The sequence below is a fragment of the Mesoplodon mirus genome, assembly GCF_964341445.2.
Source record: "Mesoplodon mirus genome assembly, chromosome: 20".
NCBI classification, from domain to species: Eukaryota; Metazoa; Chordata; class Mammalia; order Artiodactyla; family Ziphiidae; genus Mesoplodon; species Mesoplodon mirus.
The window spans coordinates 19,945,985-19,962,491 of record NC_138996.1 but is presented as its reverse complement, the minus strand read 5'-3'; the positions used below and the strand labels follow the sequence as shown (position 1 = coordinate 19,962,491).

The 16,507-nt window shown below is 46.5% G+C and overlaps 1 long non-coding RNA gene across 1 annotated transcript in view; it reads left to right on the top strand.

Moving 5' to 3' along the window:
- LOC309795725 overlaps positions 1-4,844 on the top strand; it is a 37,300-nt gene extending 32,456 nt beyond the window's left edge. Inside the window, exon 3 of the long non-coding RNA XR_014292350.1 lies at positions 4,665-4,844. This is a non-coding gene — a long non-coding RNA (uncharacterized lncRNA). The remainder of the gene's footprint in view (positions 1-4,664) is intronic.
- The last annotated feature ends 11,663 nt before the right edge of the window (positions 4,845-16,507 follow it).

Below are 16,507 nucleotides of genomic sequence, written 5' to 3'. Positions count from 1 at the left end.
GCTGTCGTTTTAGTGGTTAAGGGCACAGACCCTGGAGCCAGGCTGCCTGGGTTCAAGTCCCAGCTCCTCCAATTTGTCACTACTTAATCTCAGTTTCCTCGTCTGCAAAGTGGGAATAATAACAGTATCCGCCTCGTTGGGTGGCAATGATTTGATGAGCTTATTTATATGAAGACCTTAGAACAGTGCCTGATTGCTTATAAATGCTACCTTAGTGTTTGCTCACATTCTTAATGATACCTCCCCCTCCAATCCCTCTAGATCATACCTCTGCTCTCCATTCAGTAACTAGATGGTGGTAGGTGATCACTGTTATAGGGAAGCAATGTGAAAGGAAAGATCAGAGGAAAAAGTCTCCTCGTGGCCTTTGAGTTTCAGAAGAATAGGCTTTGAGGAAATGGAGACAGGACAGAGGTAACAGACTATCCATCTCAGATGAGTAGTCGGAAGGGCCCTCCCTTCACCCTCACATACACACTGGCTAGAAAAGGATGCCACAGACTGGAAGGAGAGTGAATTGGATCGGGGAGTTATGAGAGCTTAGATGCTGGGAGGTCCCTAAGAAAGGAGACCATGAGCCCTGGTTCCACGTCAAGTGTGAGGGATGCTGGAACCTAAAACCAACCCAAGAAAAAGAGAACAGAGTGAGCCCACGTCCTATTTCTTTAATATTCTGGGGAAGTGACAATGACTCTATACTGTGACTTGGCAGATGTGGCCTTATAGAGTTCTCCAGGCCCCATCATGACCCCAACATGATTTCTTGGTCCCCAAGTGTGGCAGAGAGTACGGTAATGAGGCAGCCTCAGCGACCACCAGGGCGGACACTGTGTGACATGAGATGGTGCTTCCCAGCAGGAACCAGGATGAATAGACGACACTGAGGGTGAAGACCAGGTCTGCCCTCACCCCGACATCACGTTAACCCCCTGGTGCTCAGGTGCCACACTCGGGAAAACGGAGGGGAGACTCACCCCACCATCTCAGGAAAAAAATGGAGCTTGAAATAAAAATTAAATCGAGTTATGAAAAATTCAGGATTGCTTTTTAGCACATTCGAATTTGCAGACAGAGACTCATACCTACTCTACCTGTTCCTTCGTGACTCAGTCATTGTCCTCATTCGGGGAAAGTGAACTAAGTTTTGGCTTGAAAGATTTAGTTCAATATCCGAGTCAGCAGGGTGCATCTCCTCTGCCCGTCAAGGCTGCACAACACTGAGAAGAGACAGGGAACTGGGGAGCAGTGGACCCCTGAGATCACAATCACAACACGTCAGGCTGGGGGAGGGAGTATCAGATGAGCAGGTGCTGGGAGCTCTCCACTGGGAGGGACGGGGCAGGGGAGCATTGCTCTGAGGGCTGGACCTCTATGCAAGGCAGGGACTGTGGGAACATCCATACCCGGAAGATGGGAGTACTGTAATCCTAGCTTCCTGTTCTGTTCCAGCCAGGATTCTTTACACAGCATTAATGGATGTCTACTCTATTCCAGGCATTGTGTTGGATGCAGGGAACATTCCTGGGGGAATGAGAGGGGGTCTCTGCCCCCAGAGCGTCCATTTGTAATAGGGGCGGGGCAGGCACATGGCTGTTAGCGAGCCACCCATAGTGGTCCCGCTCAGCCATTGGTCGGCCTCGCAGGGGGCCCCTCCCCCAAGCAACTGACCGTTAGTGAGAGACCCTTAGGGACCAACCGTTAGGGAGTGACCATTAACAGTCCTGCTCCCCTGCTGGTCGGCCTCGCAGGGGGCCCCTCCCCCAAGCAACCGACCATTAGGGAGTGACCGTTAACAGTCCTGCTCAGCGGCTGGTCGGCCTCGCAGGGGGCCCCTCCCCCAAGCAACTGACTGTTAGGGAGTGACCGTTAACAGTCCTGCTCGGCCGTTGGTCAGCCTCGCAGGCGGCCCCTCCCCCAAGCAACTGACCTTTAGGGAGAAACCCTTAGGGAGTGACCGTTAACAGTCCTGCTCAGCTGTTGGTCGGCCTCGCAGGGGGCCCCTCCCCCAAGCAACTGACCGTTAGTGAGAAACCCTTAGGGACCAGCCGTTAGGGAGTGACCGTTAACAGTCCTGCTCGGCCGTTGGTCGGCCTCGCAGGGGGCCCCTCCCCCAAGCAACTGACCGTTAGGGAGAAACCCTTAGGGAGTGACCGTTAACAGTCCTGCTCGGCCGTTGGTCGGCCTCGCAGGGAGCCCCTCCCCCCAACCGAGCCACCCTTAGCGAGCAAGTGTCAAGGAGCCACTGTTAGTAGGGAAGGACCCTTAGCGGGTAACCGTTAGTTAGCGAGTGAGCCTTAGCAGTCCTGCTCAGCCATTGGTTGGCATCGCAGTGAGCTCCTCCCCCTCCCCTTTCTCTGTGTAACAAAACCCGAATTTGGACTGAGGGGAAGATGGTGTTTTGTGACACCAGTCGGCTATTCTCTCAGTCTGCTAGCTTTCCCGTTGACGTCATTACTCCTTGCCTCAACAACTTGTCTCCCGACTTACTGGCCTGTCGTGCAGCGAGCAGAGCGTGCTTGGGCCGGGTAACACATTCCGGGCTCACAAAGACCTTTCCACGTTAAGTAGACAGTAGGTAAGGTGGGAGCACAGGCTGGGGAGGGAGTTTGCCCAATCTGAGAGCTCCAGAGCAATTCCTAGCAAACGGCTCCTACGCTGGGTCTTGGGAGGATAAATGGGTGTTCATGAAGGGGGCAGAGATGCAGCCGCGTCACGGGCGTGCAGGGCAGGAGCGGCAGCGGGCACGGAGCACAAAGCATTCGGCACGTCTGCACTGTCGGCTCAAGTCACCGAGTGGAGACGTGAAGTCGGAGACGGAAGTTTGGGCCGAGTCACAGAGGCCCTTGGAGCTTATTAACAGGACTTTAGCCTCAGTTCTGGAGCCAATGAGTAGCTGCTGACAGGTTTCTGGGCAGATGGCGCTATAGCCAGGTTTATATTTCACAAAGACGTGTCTGGGGCAAATGGGAGAGAACTCGAGGGGTAGCCAGAATGTTAGTTAAGATTGTCTGCAGGCCCTCATTCACCACCCAGCTCCAGCAGGTCTGCAGATTGGACCACTGGCTCCACAGACCCATCACCAAGTCTTGCAAGTCTTGCTTGTAAAAGAAGGTCCGAAGGAGGTTTCCGACTAAATGGGAACAGTGCAGGATCAGACACCTGAGAGCTGAGGGCTGCTACTTACTCTGGTTTCTGATGAGTTAGAAGAGCAGCAGACACCTCTCCTTGGCGTCCAGACTCCTGCCTGTTCCCCCTCCGGCAACCTCAAGATCCAGATCCCCCACTTCCCTGACCTTGCTGCCGGGTGGGAGCTCCCAGTACCACACCCTCTAGCCATCCTTGTCTAGCTGCCCCCAACGCAGGGTGGAGATGCTATTCTTGGAATGAGGAAGCAGGCCATCTCGCCAGTGACTGCACTAGTCCCCCAGCGCAATGGGGTCAGCAAGTGTCCCTGCACCTTCCAGAACTCCCAGTTTCAGCCCAGAGCAGGGTATGACGCTTCCGTCAGCCTTAGGACAACTGCAGATTTGTACTTGATCACAACTGCATTTTCATAATTACCAGTGTGTCCGGGGCTTCCAGGGATTGCAGTAACTCCGACCTTCCTCTTGCTAAGTCATTTGGCTGCATTTCGGAAATACTGTCTCAGTTCCGACTGGCTTCAGTCTGCCTCTTCCAATTCATTATTCATGCCTGTGGCTCAGATTTTCACATCCTCACAGCCATAGGTGGCCCAGCGATCTTGGTTGGGAAAGGGAGAAGTGGGAAGGGAGGGTGAGAGCATACAAAGTAGGGTGAATGGGAAATGACAAACAAATAAATAAAATCATGCGGAGGGTTGGCGGGGGCGGCACAAGGCGGGGTGGGGAGCAGATCTGTGGCTGACTGGGCGAGGGGATGGATGAGTTAAACAGGAGTAGGAGGGGAAAAGCTCGGAGAGACAAGAGAACAGGGCAGAGGAAGTGTGGCACTGTCCTGGAAAAGGAAACTATGTGACTTGACTGCAAGATCAAAAGCATGCAGAGGGTGCGGGTTCGATCCCTGGTTAGGGAGCTCAGATCCCATGTGCCCCGCGGCCAAAAAAACAAAACATAAAACAGAAGCAATATTGTAACAAATTCAGTAAAGACTTCAAAATTGGTCCATGTCGGGCCTCCCTGGTGGCGCAGTGGTTGAGAATCCGCCTGCCGATGCAGGGGATACGGGTTCGTGCCCCGGTCTGGGAGGATCCCATATGCCGCGGAGCGGCTGGGCCCGTGAGCCATGGCCGCTGGGCCTGCGCATCCGGAGCCTGTGCTCCGCAACGGGAGAGGCCACAACAGTGAGAGGCCCGCGTACCGCAAAAAAAAAAAAAAAAAAAAAATTGGTCCATGTCAAAAAAAAAAACAACTTTAAAAGCAAACAAACAAAAAAATGCAGCTCTTGCTATTGATTAAATTTGTTTATCTTTGCAGCACAGCGCCGGGCTGCAAAGAGACATCGTAGCTGGGTGTGCACAGGGGAATGAGCTCACTGTTCAGAGTTCCCAGCAGCTTTGATTCTGTCCCACAGGTTTCTTAGGAACCACTGCGATTCCCTTTAAACAACCCTTCCCTCCCCCCATCCCCCAAATCCTCACTGTTTAGATTAGGTAGTCCAGTTAATGATGTTGACTGTTTCCGCAGATCCTGTTGGAGCTTCGGCCCTGATGACTTATGCAACTGGAACGTTCCATGGGATGGAGAATGGCTGGGCAGGGTGGACCGCTGAGGACAGAGAGCTGACCCAACAGACACCTGATCTGACAGGAGCAAGTCCTGCAGAACCTGCGCTGGAGAGATTTTGGCGATCACCCAGCCACAGTTCACCGCCCTGGCTGCACCTAGACGCACCTGGGAACTTAAAAAAATATTCGTTTCTGGATTCCATCCCTGGAGGTTTAATTCAAGTGGTCTGGGGTAAGGCCCTTGCATCATTATTAAAAATAAGAAAATCAAGCGAGGCTACTGTGCAGCCAAGAATGGAGACCCCCAACATAGTTCAGACTTTTCATTTTACAGATAAGAAAACCAAGGCTCCCAAAGGCAACGTCAGGTGCCCTGATTTTCACAGATAAGGAGTCAAGGCTCTCCTGGCCCCTCAGGTGAATGCTGGCTCTGCCAGGCTAGGAGCATCTCAGCATGAGTCCCTTCCCAGCATTACTCCTGTGCCTTACTCCCTAACATGTCCATCTGGGGCTCAGCACCCTCCGGAGAGGTTCATTCCAGCCTGCTGAATATTTTATAAGTGCCTGAAGACAGGTTAGACACATAAATAACTCCTTCTGCGAGGGAACACACACACACACACACATCCGTGCCCCCCATCCCAGCACGTTCATACACACGTACAAACACACAGACTCAGCCTTCCCTCATTTGTGTTTGAAAGCAGGTGGCTTTGTTTCTGAAATGTAGTCACTACTAACAATAAAAAACGTGAAGGGAAAAAAGTGAACAAAGGGAGCAGCTCTGCTGATGTTCCATTCCAGAAGCATTCTGTTTGATCCTGGCTGGAGCAGGGCATTTCTTAGATGGCTTTGGACTTCATACACATTTGACTGAACAAGGGGTGCTGGGGATGGCAAAAGTGAACACTGAGCCTGGTGAAATGAGGCAAAAGGATGCATGCCTCTCTTTACAGGAAAAATCCAATTTAATAACAGTTTGTGGAATTTCAAATGTAGAACACACTGTATAGCTTTCTCTTTTTAACATCAACTCCAAATGTTTTTTTCCTTTTTCTTTTTTTTTTTAATAAATAGAATAGCTTTGCTGCCTAATAGTACTCAGAACAGATATTCTCTGGTAAATTACAAATAAGAGAAATCAATTTGATTTCATACAAGGCTGCATTTCATTTTGGAAGATCTTTTGGTCACATTTAAGTGCAAGAGAAAAAGATAACAGATGAAATAGCTTCATATGGAAATAGAACATTCTTGAACGTTTGTTTTAATTCATTCCCACGTCCAGCTGAGCATGATGCAGAATAATGGTTTTCACAATGACTCAGGGCATCTCCCTCCCCCGCCTCCAAGAATGTTTCCAGTTACATTCAAAACCTTAGATGATGGAGGATGAAAATAACATTCATTACACACCTGTCGGGTGGCAACATTCATTCCTAGGAGAAATATCTCCCCCAAATGTTGCAGCGGGAGGCTTAATTTATACACACCACAAAATTCATATTCATGTGTGCTCCATTTAGGCTTCATTATGTTTACAGATCTTCTGATGAATGAGAAATCAATAAACTGAGGAACTATAGATGTAGAAACAAAAAAAATAGAGTTCACCATCCATGACAGTTAGTGCCAGCCCGTAGATGCAGTTGTTATGGGGTCTAAAACAATGTCAAGTTCACTTGTGCAGTTACCTCAGGGTATATTTTCCAACTATTCATCTTAAAAAGGGATACTGGAAAGTTAAACTACAGGTACATTATAGAGATTCTTATGGCTTCAATTTCAATACCCCCTCTGGAAATTTTCCAGGTAGAACTCCTTCTGAAGTTCTGTGAGAAAGAAGAGCTAAACGTCACCCATGACTGCAGACCTCCCTGGGGCCTCACAGTCAGTGCAGGAGATGAAACAACACCTGCAGGCTGAACAGGTAACGTTATGCAGAGGCGTGCCGTCCTGTCTCACATTATGCTTTTTATCATGACAACCACTGTTATTTAGAAGTTTGAGACTTTTTTTAAAAAAAGATATTCTGTGCTTGCAGAGGCTAAGAACTCTCGGCATACATTTTTGAGCTTTGATGACCCATTCTTTGTGTTTTTAGTGTATTCTTTTTTTATTTTTTATTTATTTATAGTTTTGGCTGCATCGGGTCTTCGTTGCTGTGCGTGGGCTTTCTCTAGTTGCGGTGAGCCGGGTCTGCTCTTCACTGCGGTGCATGGGCTTCTCATTGCAGTGGCTTCTCTTGTTGCAGAGCGCGGGCTCTAGGTGTGCAGGCTTCAGTAGTTGTGGCTCGCAGGCTCTAGAGCACAGGCTTAGTAGTTGTGGCGCATGGGCTTAGTTGCTCCACAGCATGTGGGATCTTCCCAGACCGGGGCTCAAACCCGCGTCCCCTGCATTAGCAGGCGGATTCTTAACCACTGCGCCACCAGGGAAGCCCTAGTGTGTTCTTAAAACTGTTTTCTGAGGAATGCCTTGATTTTCTTCTGTACTTTTTTTTTTTTTTGGAGGGTAGGGCATCTATTCACATACAATTCCTGATGGGCTTCTTAGTTTTCATAAGGTGATGCAAAGACCCGTGAACGTGAATTAGCACTGTTGAGTTTCTGCATTTCCATTTCTCGCCCCAAAGTCTAACCCTGCATTTTTTCCCACCTGCTGTGGTTCTCGGACCCCTCCTACTTGAAACACTCAAGGTCAGGGGCTGATGGATGATCCAAACCCTGCTTGTTACTCTACTTCATGGTTCTAGACCCAGTGGTTGCTCCAGCAGGTGGGTACGTTACCCAAGCTGGCCCAATTTAGAGCTTGTCTGTGGATCTTCTACATTTGATGTGGAGAGTATATTTTCTCTTTCTTGCCTCACGGGCTCTGAAGTGCCTAGAATTGTGCCTGATACAGATTAAGTGTCTCTTCTCATTATTGTTAACGGGATGTGCCTTCGGGGCTGCTAGTGGCCATGGCCCCTTCCACATGAAGCAGCCTGCAAGAATGAGGGCAAACAAAAACAAACGCTGAGATGAGAGGTGGAGAGAGAAATCTGGTACCATTCACATGAATCCATCCTTTTTTTATGGTTTGGTTCCATGAGCTAATACATTTCTTTTTCTTGTTTAATTTGAGTTTTGATTCTGCTATTTGTAATAAAAAGTTCTGATGATGAACATAACATGATGTTATTTAGCAAATGCTTGGAAGTGTGGACTAGAAAAAAGTAAAGATTGATGGAGGAGTTTCTAGTAGGATAGACTCAGAGACTAAGACAGAAAACGCAGGGAGACAGGTTTGAGGGATGATTATGAACTTAACTTTGGACGTATTGAGTTTGAGGATCTTTGGATTTTGCCATGTGGAACTGCCCATTAGATGTTTAGAAATAAGGATAGAAAACTCAGGAGAGAATTCAGAGGTGGGGATATAGATGTGTAGTCAACAGAATGGAGCTATAGCTGAAGCCCATGACACTGAATGGGGTCCAGAGTGAGACTGGAAGAGGCACAGGAGGAAGAACAGGCAATGGGAGGTGATGTGGTCCAGTGAGAGGACAGGAGAGTCAGGGTATATAACATGAGAGATGTCAAAGTGAATAATCCCAACAACACCCTCAAATGATGCCAAGAGTCTTGGATGGATGAGAACTCAGAAGAGGCATCACATTTTAACAGGTAGTTTATTGGTACCACTTGAAAGAAAATTTCAGTTTAGCAGGAGCAAAACACAGATAGCACAGGGTTGAGAAATGGGTGGGAGAAATGGATGGCGGGCGTGGTCAAGAGGGAAAGGTGTGGGAATTCCACAGTTTCAGTGGAGTCAGATCACCTCTTTTTTTCTTGAGAGTAATTGTGATTTAAGCCTATTTGCATGTTAAAGAGAAATCAAAAGGCAGAAAAATACATCTGATGGGTACTGATGGAAGAAGCATGTTAAAAGAGGAAGTGATAGAGGGTAAAGGAAGAAGTCTCAGAGAGAATAAAATACATTTCCTTATTTAAGACAACAGGGCAAGAGAAAATGACCATGATGAGCCTGGGAGAATGTAAGGTAGGAGGTGAACGGTAGCTGGAACTCCACCCCATGATGTTGAACCCAGGAAGGTAGATGACAGAGCCATGCGCTGTGTGATGGGTGGGTTGAAGAACTTCATTGTGGACAGAATTTAGAACCACTACGATAAATTAATTGAGTTTATTATAATAATTTTGGAGCAGCACCGAAGTTAGAACAAATTGGCAGTGGATTCAGTCAGTTGCTACTAGCAGCCCAAGATAAAGAATAGCAAAGACCAAAGATGCATTTACCCAGTTCAATGGAAAGTCCAGGAACAGGGAAATCTAGGATGCCAGGGAGTCTTACTGAGTGAAGAGAGCTCGTTTGTCTCACTTATTAGCTTGCTTACTGTGGACTCGGTATCCAGCAATTAAGGGAGATGCAATAAAGATTTACGCCATTGAAAAAAGGCACTCGTTAACTTTTATGATGTACCCTTTCATCTAGTTTGAGCTCTGAAACACAGGAATCACTTTCCTTTCTTCTTCGCATTTGCTCTGGTGGTGTGATTAAAAAGAACGATGTTTCTGGAATCATCCCTGTGGAGAGAGAGGGTGGTGATGGCCATGGGAAAAATGGGAAGTAGAAATTCTAGAAGAATAAATGACTGTATCTGCATTCGCATTGTGAGGAAGGAACCAGGTGTGTGTGTGTTCTAAGCACAAGTGCTGATGGTTTAAGAAGAGGCAGTGCATGAGTCACACGGAAGGAGAGGATTTATAAAGTGATGGTGAGCAAGGAGATCTGGGCAGAATGTAGGATGACCAGTTGTCCCGGTTGCCCAGGATGGAAGGTGAATATGGGACTTTTAGTGCTAAAACGGGAAAGTTCCAGAGTGATCAGGATGTTTGGTCAGCCTAATATGTGCAGAGAAACATGAACAAGTATATTAAATATCCATTTCTCTTTAAATAGAATAGTTTCAGAACTCCTGGAGACTTTGTGGAAGATGGCACCCTAGGGAGCCCCTGAGAAAGAACATTTGAGTTACATTGGCAGAGTAAGATTGTTAACTCCAGGAACTGGACACATTGCTAAATTGGGCTTCTTGAAGATTTCTAAAACTTCCAAGTAATTGATCTGAAGCTAAAAGTGTAAGCCTAGCCTTTATGATGACATCTTAGGTAAACTATCCTATTGCTCCATTTTAAAACATATATATATATATATATATATATTTTTTTTTTTTTAAATAGAATCACACAATAGGTGGCCTTTTTTTTTTTAAAGAAGATGTTGGGGGTAGGAGTTTATTAATTAATTTATTTATTTTTGCTGTGTTGGGTCTTCGTTTCTGTGCGAGGGCTTTCTCTAGTTGTGGCAAGTGGCAGCCACTCCTCATCGTGGTGCGCGGGCCTCTCACGATCGCGGCCTCTCTTGTTGCGGAGCACAGGCTCCAGACGCGCAGGCTCAGTAGTTGTGGCTCACGGACCTAGTTGCTCCGCGGCATGTGGGATCCTCCCAGACCAGGGCTCGAACCCGTGTGCCCTGCATTAGCAGGCAGATTCTCAACCATTGCACCACCAGGGAAGCCCTTAAAACATATTTTTATTAGAACCTGAAAGTGTCATTTAAAGCAACTCACCAGCTTTCTTGCAGTACAATTCACAGGATACTAGGGGGAAAATTTGATTTTTTTTTTCCCTCTCCACCCTCCCCCAGCTGAGGAAACACTGTGCTGGGGCCCATCCACTATATCCAATTAGCAGGTGAGATGCTTGCATGTTTCAAAGGCTAAACAAAACATAAACCAGGCCTTATTAGCCTTCTTTGGTGCTGATCTGGACCAAAAGCTGAATAAAATGCATGAACATAATAGGAACACTGTAGATAAATCCGACACAGAAGAAACACACATATAACAGAAACATAATTGTCTCCAATTTGCAGATTCACACTGGATCCTAAGAACCTAGAATGAATGGAGCCTTTTCTTAGATCTTAGCTTGAGTCAGTGATTTCAGTAATGTTAACAATTGGATGGTGGTAGCGGTGGGTGAATGGGTGGGGGGACAAGTGTCTTCAGAACTTCTCTTGGGGTTGCAGAACCTGCAGAGGACGATCGAGGAAGTAGTGGTGGGAAAAACAAACACAAAAACTCTGAGCAAAGGAAAAGGTGGTAACTCTCAGCATTCTTAGTTGATTGATACGCTCACACACAAATGCTATGAATGACTTACTGCCTCATTCAAATTCTTGCTCCAAATCAGTGGGTCTCAGGCTTGGCTGCACATTGAAATTACCTGGGGAGCCTTAAAAGACCTGGTGCCGGGGTCCAATCCCAGAGATTCTGATTTAATTGCTCTGGGTTGTAGCCTTGGCAGCGGACTGCTTCTGTGCAGCCAAGATTGATAGCCGCTACTGTGCTGTCAGTCAGGAAATCAGGAGAAATGGCGCAGGCCAGCGGTTCTCAAATTGTACGTGCCTAAGAATGGCCTGGAGGGCTTGGTAGAATCTCCTGGAGCCCATCTTCAGAGGATTCAGTAGGTCAGGGTGGCGGCTAGAGATGCTGCATTTCAAAGGGCCAAGGACCACACTTTGAGGACCACTGGCTTCCGTGGATCTTCTGTTACTATATCCAGAGACAGCTAAGCCATTCAGCATTCCTTGTGTGCCCCTGGGAGCTCTGTGAACCCTCATTTATGTGTGCTTGGAGGGCACATCCGAATTAATTTGCCCCACTCTCTCAAGCCAGCCGATGGGAGGCAGCCTCTTTTTTTTTCTAGCCTGGAAATGTAAGGGCTTTATTCTTTGCTGATCTTGTTGATTTGGGGGAAAGCCATCTAATTATGTATCATATCTGGTAATCCCAAGGAACACAGTGTCCTGGGCATGCGCTAGCCGGCTCCATGGAGTCCCTCAGACCTCCTGGCACTCCAGCTAGCCGGGGCACCCTTCCTCCTGTGTACCCCTCCATTCCACCTTGGAGTCCTCCCTCTGTGCTCTAGGCCTGCCCTCATCCAACGAGCGGGACCCACAGTGCCTTTGGAATCCTGCCCCACTGTGCTCAGAGAACCATGGTGGCCCAAAGAATAGTAATAAGTCACAGCTGCTATTTATGAGGACACTTATTCTGCCAGGAACCGTGCTGGCATTTCACACACATCATTTAACTTAACCTTCATGTCAACCTTCAGAGATGACAACTATTATGCCCATTTTATAGATGAGGAAACTGAGCCTCAGAGAGTATGACTTGCCCAAAGCCATTAAAGGAGAGATGGGACGTGTGGCTGGGCCTGGCTCCAAAGTCCATGCTTTTCCCCCTACCCTTCTGCCTCCCTGGCACAGATGGACTAGGGTGGCAGAAAGAGCAATGGATCCCAGCTGGTAAACGGTCTGGCCTCCACTCCCAGACGCCGCTGAGTGGACAGCCTTGGACAGGTTGCTGGCCCCGCCCCTAGTGCCTCTGTCCTCAGATCTTTATCTATGAAATGAGGGGTTTGACCAGATGGCTAAGGTCCCTCCCACTCTTACTTTCTCACAGTGTCTCTGTGACTAACGCAATTGTGCTTCCTTTCCCGGGATTCTGCCCTGCCTGGTGATCACATCGTATGTTCAGCAGACATGTATCCAGGGAGAGCATCTTCGAAAGGCCCAGGTTGAGTTACTGCGGTGCCACTCAGCCAAGGTAGCGGGAGGTTATGTCAACCTGTCTGAGAGCTGCCTAATGACAATTTATAACCCACTTGTAAAATGTCCATTCTCTGGTGAAACTTGGCGTTCAGTTTTCTGAGTCAGTACTAGATCAAAAGCTGGTCACCTAAAACCTGAGGGGGAGGAGGATGGGAATCAGACATACTCCAGTGTGTGTGCCCTTGCCTGTTGGTCCTGGAGCAGTGGCCTCGGGGGTGTCCCCTGCCCAGAGAGATGTGCACTGGGCTCCACTTTCTGTAGCCTTTCTCCCAGGGCCCCAGGGGGCGGGTGTGTGGAAGGAGGTTGTCTTACAGCTTTTTATTATGATAGTTACTAATATTATGGTTATAGACTGATGTGCTGCTACTTTCCCCCAGGTAAACAAAATCTGACCTGAAATTAGGAACCTTAAATTGTTCTTTCGTATATTTTTTTATTGAATTATAGTTGATTTACAATGTTGTATTAATTTCTGCTGTACAGAAAAGTGATTCAGTTATACATATATATATTCAGTTTTATATATATATATGTACATACATTCTTTTTTTATATTCTTTTCCATTATGGTTTATCATAGGATACTGATATAGTTCTCTGTTCTGTACAGTAGGACATTGTTGTTTATCCATTCCACATATAATAGCTTACATCTGCTAACCCCAGCCTACCACTCCATCCCTCCTCCAGCCCACTGCCCCTTGGCAACCACAAGTCTGTTCTCTATGTCTGTGATTCTGTTTCTGTTTCGTAGATAGGTTCATATGTGTCATATTTTAGATTCCACATATGAGTGATATCATATGGTATTTGTCTTTCTCTTTCTGACTTACTTCACTTAGTATGATAATCTCTGATTGCATCCATATTGCTGCACATGGCATTACTTCATTCTTTTTTATGGCTCAGTAGTATTCCATTGTATATAGTACCACATCTTCTTTATCCATTCACATCTGTTGATGGACATTTAGGTTGTTTCCATGTCCTGGCTACTGTGCATAGTGCTGCTATGAACACAGGGGTGCATGTGTCTTTTTGAATTATAGTTTTGTCTGGATATATGCCCAGGAGTGGGATTGCTGGATCATATGGCAACTCTATTTTTAGTTTTCTGAGGAACCTCATACTGTTTTCCATAGTGTCTGTGCCAACTTATATTCCCACCAACAGTGTAGGAGGGAGGAACTTTAAATTAGAGTTGATCTTTTTGTTCAAAAGGGCCTCATTTCTCATCTGTAATGTAGGATGAAGGGGTGAGATGGACCACCGATCTTCAAGTCCCCTCCCATGCTATGTGAGGTTCCATCACAGATCAGAAGGCAAGCAGACGCAAGTAAGCAAAAGGGGACACAGAGCAGGTGGATACCAGGAAACCTGCTTTCTAAACAATCAGATAATACAAAGATTTTGTTGTTGTTGTTGACGATATATTTATTTTAAAAATTGTGGTCAAATAGTCATAACATAAAATTTACCACCTTAAAAAAAATTACCATCTTAACCACTGTAAAGAGTTCATTTCAGGGGCATTAAGTACATTCGTACCATTGTGCCACCATCACCACCATCCAACCAGGAACTCTCTTTATCTATAAAGATATGTTGACAGCGTTCACACGGCACTAAAATTAGCACCTCCAAAAGCAATAATAGGTTGAATTTATAAACCTCCTTCGTAGAAATTTAAGGCATTTCACAAACATTGTCTCGTCTGTCCTCACGATGACCTTATGTAGAAGCAGAGAGATCGGAGAGTGGGCAGATCAGACGAAAAGAAGGAAGAAGACCCGGGGGGACATGCAGGTTTGCTAAATTTCATTGTGACCCACAGAGACTCAGTGAATCATCCAAGGCCTCATAGTTTTCAGGTAGCCGAGGATCTTAGAACTCGGATACGTGCCTTTAAGTTCAGTTTTCAGTTTTCTAAGACTGTGATAACATCAACCAGAGAGGGAAGCTCGAGGACAGTACGGGCTTGCCCTGACTCGAGGGAGGAGTTTTCTTCACAGGTACGTTGTTGGGATGGGTGTATCAGTGTGGGAGTGGGGACTTGGGGGGCAGGGATGCTTTGGCAGAAGTGGGGTGGCCTGGGAGGTTCTCGGGTTCTGTCGGTTTCTGGGCAGCTGCTAATAGGGAGCTTTGGGTGGAAAGGGCTGAGACCTGGTTATAACACTGAGAGAGGAGTGCTCACAGGTGCAAAAGATTTCATGGCCTGGGAAATAAAAGAAAAAGTATGTGATTTTTCCTGGCTGTGCATGATGGGTCAGATGATGAAGTTAGTCATCAAAGTTAGTAAACTGCATTCTTGTTTTCAATTTGGTGATTTTTTAAAAAAAAAATAATATTTTTTGTTGGAGAAGAAAATTGTATTCGTGGAAAGTTGTGTTTCAGTTAGATTCAACCTTTCGGTGACTGGAAAATTTCCAGTGAATTTCCAGGAACAAGAAAATGGCAGTGTTCCTGGTGCAAAGTCTGAATCCTCAAAGTCCAGGAACAGTCATGCATAAACTGTGATTAAAAGACAGAAAATGAACTTAAGAAACAATCTAACAATTAGAGCCTGGCAATAAGATGCCGTCAGTTAACCTGGAATATACTCATCAACGTGTGTAGGAGAAGGGGCTGCTTCTTCGTGAATAGAGTGGATGGTTAACTGGTCTGGTGGTCTCTACTCAGCCAGTTATATGTCATTGGTTTCCCACTGAAAGCACATGGAATAAGTATTAGCTTTGCTGTTGTTCCCTCTGCAGTTGGCCACATTCTGGTGGATCAACAGGGAGACCAAGAGGAGTTGGCTTCAGATATTCTCCCTTTGTTCACTCCATTTCTTAAGAGCCTGCTTTGTACCAGGCACTGTGCTAGAAGCTGCCGGGCAGGGCTCCAGCCTTGACCTTGGATGAGTTTACAGACTAGCAGAGGGAGGGAGACAAGTGTCATTGGTGCCGTGAAAGGAGTATGTGCAGAAGGTGCGCAAAAGGTACAAACTTCCAGTTATAAAATAAATTTCATGGGGTGTGATGTACAGCATGGTGACTATAGTTAATAATATGTATTGTGTATTTGAAAGTTGCTAAGAGAGTACATCTTAAAAGTTCTCATCACAGGGCTACCCTGGTGGCTCAGTGATTAAGAATCCACCTGCCAATGCAGGGGACATGGGTTTGAGCTCTGGTCTGGGAAGACCCCACATGCCGCCGAGCAACTAAGTCCTGCACCACAACTAGTGAGCCTGTGCTCTAGATCCCGCAAGCCACAACTACTGAGCCCACATGCCACAACTACTGAAGCCCACGCGCCTAGGGCGCATGCTCTGCAACAAGAGAAAACACCAAAATGAGAAGCCCGCACACTGCAAAGAAGAGTGGCTCCCGCTTGCTGCAACTAGAGAAAGCCCAAGCACAGCAGCCCAATGAAGCAAAAAAAAAAAAAAAAAGTTCTCATCACATGAAAACAAAATTTGTAACTATGTGTGGTGATGGATGTTAACTAGACTTATTGTGATCATTTCACAATATACACAAATATCAAATCATTATGTTGTATACCTGAAACTAATGTAATATATGTCAATTATATCTCAATTATAAAAAAGAAGTGTGTGTAGAAAATACAATGAAGGGATTGATTAGCTTGTTTGAATGGTGTATAAGGCACAGGGAGGGCTTTTGGAAGAGATGACATCTAAACTGTGTTTTAAAAAAAATAAATCGGAATTTTCCAGGCAGGGGGGTTTTCTAGGAGGAGAGGTTAGATGCACTGAAGGGAATGGGGAGCAACTGAAGTGAAGGTTTGGACTCCATATACAATCTTTAAAAAATGATGACCAAACGGCATGGGGCACTGGCAATCTGCATTGCCTAAAGGCATTTGGCCACAGATCCTTATAAGAGAAGACAAAGGTGAAATTGAATAACAGAAAGAAGGAAAATGATGAACAAGTACATGAGAAAAGTCGAATGGGAAAGGAGTAAAGAAAAGTGAAAAGATTTAAAACATCCTGTATTAAATCCCAAACAAAGAGCGACAAAGTGGTCAGACTCGGAGCAGATGATCGAGAGGCAGACTTTTCCAGCCTGAAGCTGGACGACACGGTCTGCATCGGACCGAGAACCACCC